The following is a 5653-nucleotide window of genomic DNA, read 5'->3' as shown; positions in this document are numbered from 1 at the left end:
AGGCCACAGAGAGGGAGTCTTTGCATGGGCCCAATAGCATAGGCTCTCTCTGACTCACAAAGGCTTATTAGACTACTGTTGTTACTAAAGACCAATCTACCAATCACCAAAAACAATATTGAGTCCTTATTAAGTTGATATTTCCAAAGGAGATCAAGCATCTATTTGGGGGAAAGTTTTACTTGGCTCTACCTTCTTACCTTAAAAGGAACAGTGCGATTCATTCTGACAGGATTGTCTTATATTTCAGAGAGGGCTGACATTTTCTGCCTAAGTGTTCATAAAGTATCTAATCTATTGACATGGGATCTAATATAATATTACCTCGAATAAAGGAACCAAATTTACGGCAGAGCACATGACTATCAGATCCACTAGTCCTACCATATACCACACCATTCCAAAACTGGATGGCCTGGTAGAGCATTGGCATTGCCTCTTCTTAGTTAAGGTATCAGATTGGAGGTGATACCCTGAGAGGATGGGGTGCCATCCTTCACACTGTGATTTGCACATTAGACTGATATTATATGTTGCTGTATGGGTCTGAGATTTAAGGAGTGGGAAGAGAAGTGGCTGTATTAACCATCACTTCCATTGACCCACTGAGGAATTTGTGCTTCTTATTCTTGCTACTATACACTCTGTGGTTCTGGAGGCTTTGGTTCCCAGAGGGAGGACTCTTCCTCCAAAAAACACAGTAAGAATCCCAGTAAACATTTGTTGCATAGTCATTTTGAGACTTATGTCTGTAAGCCAGCAGGCTAAGAAAATAGTTACATAATGGTAGGATAATTGACCTCAGTCATCACAAGGAGGTAGGGTGTTGTTAGGGGCATGGAGAATACTTGTGTTACTAGGTTCATCCATTTTGGCTTTTTTTGGTTTTCTTATGTCCAGTTTTTAGTGGAAATGCAATAACAGCAACACTAGCCTGATAATGACATGGTCCCTAAGGATGAGGGCCACCAAGCAAACCAATGCTGGCTGTGGGGGAGGAAATATGCAAGGAGGGAGGAGGGAGATAAAGAGGATCGGTTACAACCTTGGAATCAACTGCAGCAGTCAGGACTGTAGTCTGATCTTGTAGTCCTCCCTGAATTTTAAATAATCTAAATGTGCCTGGAAGGAGTAAAGAACATGAAAATCAGGTGGATCTGAGCAGTGCGAGGGGTGGACTGTAGTGGATGTTGTTGCTGAGGCACTCAGATCCTCTTTAAGGGAAGGTCTTAACAACTAGCTGCTGAGAATGTCGGCTGCTAATGGCTCACAGTTGCCTCCTTCTCTGGAGCTCTGCCTTTGGCTAAATGGGAACTGAACCCTCTTTCCTGGGGGATGTTTATTCTCCACAGAAGGCTGACGCAGGACAGATATGTGGCTTTCTTGTCTTCAGAAGAGACCAAGTCTTTGATGTAGTTCTTGCTTTAGACCTCCCTGTGGGATTAGGCTGAAGCTAGACACCAGCTGAAATGATAGGTCTTTTTATTATTTGTTTGTTTAGGCTCATCTCTTTACTCTTCGACTTTTGATATAATAATTTGTAAATAGCTGAACTGAAAGGAAGAGATAGCATTACCTGTTCTACTTTGCTTACCTTATTCGCCTCCTGATATCATTTTCTCAATAAATAATTGTGCAGGAATCCTTATCACAGGCTCTCCTTCTAGGGAACCTCACCTAGGATAAGGTATAAAGCAAACTTTCAAGAATCTTGATGGTTACTACTTCTGAACACAATTTGTTATAACCAAAGGATTTCTTAGTAAGGGAAGGTTTGATCCAAGAGCTATCCTAAAGATATGTATATACACACATGTACATAGATGTGTGTGTATCTCTGTGTGTATAAATCACAGATATTTTGTATATTTCAATGGGCGAGTAAGCCAAAGTCCTGCTCCCCAAAATGGCCTTGGAACCTTTACCTTTTAGCAGCCAGGAAAAATGAAGGTTCAAGTCCTGAGTGGTGGGCATGCCTATTTCAGTGACTTGTGGGCACTTGTATCTTCTTCTTGAAAAGGAATGCAGGCTGTATGCCTGCCTGGGAGTGCCGGGATGAATGCATGACTCAATCATATGTCTTGGAAAAGAACCCGTAGGCACATGGCCTGCTGAGGAGGGAGCAGGTGAAACAGTTTTGATTTACAAATGTACTTTGGGAAGATTTTATATTAGACAATAACCAGGACCTTCAAACTACGCCTGGATCTAATTCTTTGAACTTGAATAAGTGGACTTTTGCAATTAGAGATACTATATTAGTACAGTAATTTTTAAATAGCTGAAATGAAAAGGAGAGATAAGATCATCTTCCCTGTAGACAGAGATGCATGTATACTTTTAAAGTCATGATAATGAGAAAAGATACCTAGTGACTTGCAAAAATCAACATCTCAGCAGGAATAAACAAGATAGATCAGAAGATGTGAATCTGAAAACTGTCCAAAATAAAAAAACACTTTATTTGTAGGCTAGAAGCTTTACTGAAGCCACATGTGTGGTGATTGAAATATTTGATAAATGTCAGTGAATCTGGTCCAACATTTTAGTACATTTGGTTTAGTTTCATTAACTATTTAATTTTGAAGTTGGCCTTGTCAGTAATCTCTCATATGCCAAGAATATCAGAAGAAAACTTAGACAATTGATTTTATCTAATCGTAAATAAAAGTTGCTTGCACCCTTTTCTATGAAGGCAGGGATGCTTCAAATCTCTTGGGGGATTTCCCCACCAAGTTACGTAGGGTGAAGAGAACAGATGAAAAAAATGTCAAAGAAAGGCTTATATTGAGCATTAAAGAAGTCTTCTCAGGAATGGAGAGGGGTCCAAGAGAGCAGTGTCTGAACATTTGTTTCAGACGGGTGAAAATTTGCAGCAATGGGGAACAGCAAAGGGCCCAATGGAATTTCTTTCAGGTCTTTGAAATCCTTTCTCCAATAGCATTCCCTTCAAGTTCAGCTGTATGTGATGGCCTTGTTATTCCTTCTTACTTGACTGTTTCTCACATACTTGACCAAGAAAATGTCACTGAGGAGGATCTGTGTGGCAGGATTCCTCTGTCCTCTGAGTCATCCAGTATAGGTCGGAGGTTTGGAAACTGGACAGGATCTGATCTAGGCAAGTGATAAACTGCCATGAGAAGACTTGGCACTCAGTTCTATGGAAGCACCCAAAAGGATGGACACTTCCCCAAACCCCAAATGCTCCTGAGAGCCAGCAGATCTAGACTGGAAATCTTACAATAAGATGATTTCCCATGAAATTTCTGGCACTTTATGTTTTACATAAGGTCATTAATGTTATGAGAACAGCTTTATATTTTTTCTGTTTTATCTTATTATATTTAAGTTTGTCCAGTTCCAGTTTGGGTCTTGGCCCAAAGCCAAATACTCAGAATGGGGAGACATTGAAAGAAAAGAATATAATTGACCATTTTGGAAGAGCCCAGATTTCTGTAGAGATTGTGGTCTAGGAGATGCCATGAGGTGTTCTTATATTTGTAAACTGGTTCCCTCATCCTTCTAACAAAGGAAGAGATGCATACAGGTGGTGGTTCTGACAGGCATCTGGCTGAAGGCCTGTGCCGGAGTCATCCCTGAGAAGTGATTGTTTCAATTAAACAATGTTGAACAATGTTACTCTAAGAGAAGAATCTCAACTGGCACATGGATATTGGCATCTATAAGGATCTTCCTTTTTGACTTTTAACTTTTTAAAATTCTCTGAAATAAATAAAAAAGAAGTTTATAGATGTGAAGGAAGCAAGTACTCTTTAATGAATTTAATCAACTCCTCATTTTATCTACCAGAAATTCCAAGTAAAATAACTATGCAGTGGGGGCACATTCTTATTTTTCTTTGCAAATAAATTCTAAGGCATAATGTTTATTGGTTCAGTCTTTCAACATGCATTTGCTGAGTGCTTACTCTCAGACATTGCAGTAAATTCTGGGGTTACAAATATGAATAAAATGTAGATTGTTACCCTCAAAGCAGAGCTGGCTTCATGGGTGTGCAGCCTTTGCAGGGGCACAGGGCTCCACTCTTAGATGGCCTGATGCTTTGTTTAACACTCAGGCGTCACTGTCTTGAAATTCTTAAAGATTTTGATTAAAGAGCCCTGCATTTTCATTTGCACTGGGCCTTGCAAATTATGTAGCTGATCCTGCTTCAGAGATTTGTTTGAGGAAAAAAACATTTAAATAAATAACTAGAATACAATAGTATCTCTACAATGTGAATGTAAACAACAACAACAAGCACATACCAAGTGCTGTGTTGTGTATCCCAGAAGAAGGTGCATTTACCTGTGCTTGTAGGAGGTCATAGGTTTTAATTTAGAATGTATTATTTTGGTGAGAATTTGAATACAAATAACTATTATTGTTTTGCTGAGACACTGCAGAGTCAGATTGTAGTAATTTGCACGATTAATAGTCCAGCAAAGCCCAGAGCACACGGCTAGAGATATGTAACATAAAGTTATGTTAAATAACTTTACTTCTAACTCGTCACACATGAAAATTAGTTCCCTTTGCCTGTCATATGGAGCAAGCTTTGAGGGGAGGGGGCAGAGAATAAGATACAAAGGAGCGGTGTGTGTGTGTGTGTGTGTGTGTGTGTGTGTTTAAATGTACACTCAAGCATTTCAGCTGGGGACAGGCAGATAAGACAGTCGGTTATTAATTGTTTTGCTTTGAGTTGGTAATAAGTATATTTTAGTAATTTCAATTACCATATAGAGTAATATAGTAATTCCATGTTTTGTATTCTAATTAGTTTCTTTGGCAAGTTAACAACAATAGCCCTTTGTTTTTTCATCAAGTTGGTGGATTCTTTTTTGTAGGAAGCAATTTAAATGTCAGAGTTGAGCACTGGAATACCAAAAATTTCCATTTTCTTCTAAGATTTTTTGAAGCTGCAGGCATGTAGGTTGTCCTTCAAGATTTTTTACTAGTATGTGATGTGAGAAATTAAAGTTTTTTTATCATAGAAATTTCCTTTTCATCTAACAGTTTCCCTTTTAAACACTAAGCTTCCTTGCTCATCATCCTCTTAAAAAAAAAAAAAAGCAGCCAACTCAAATGCCAAATGGAAGAATTTCCACGCCATTCAGAAGAGAAGAGTAACATTCCTGTTTGTTTGCTTGCATTTATTTTAAGAGGATTCACCTGAGCTTTAGTCTACACATCCAGGATTATGTTTGGTAAAAGGAGAGATTGGATTTTGAGAGAGTAGTTAACTGAGAAGGAAAGGCAGAGGCCTTGGTAATGGGCCTCAGTTTATAAACCTAGGGGCTTAGGCAGAAGAAAAGAGATACAGTTAGGTACATGGGACTGTTCAGTTTTGGTAACACTCATGACAAAAATGGGCATTGTCCCAAGTTAAAGCAACATCGGCTGATCCAAGTTAAGAAGGGAGATGTTTTGCAAAGATAAAAAGTCTTGAGGAAAGGAACATAATGAAAAAAAATTCCTAAAAATTCAACATAGATAAATCTTACAGAATGTTATTATGTAACACACTAAAGTGTGTCTGTGCAGGCAAATTCTTGGAAAATAAATCAGTATGAATAATTTTTTACAGTCGGCGTATCAGAAAGATGATAGATTAAAGTATGTGTTTATTTGAATAGGCCAGGAGTATCTGTTC

Source organism: Pteropus medius, unplaced genomic scaffold (genome assembly GCF_902729225.1).
Source record: "Pteropus medius unplaced genomic scaffold, Ma_sr-lr_union100, whole genome shotgun sequence".
Classification (NCBI taxonomy): domain Eukaryota; kingdom Metazoa; phylum Chordata; class Mammalia; order Chiroptera; family Pteropodidae; genus Pteropus; species Pteropus medius.
The sequence above is the reverse complement of the archived record's forward strand: the minus strand, read 5'-3'. Positions refer to the sequence as shown.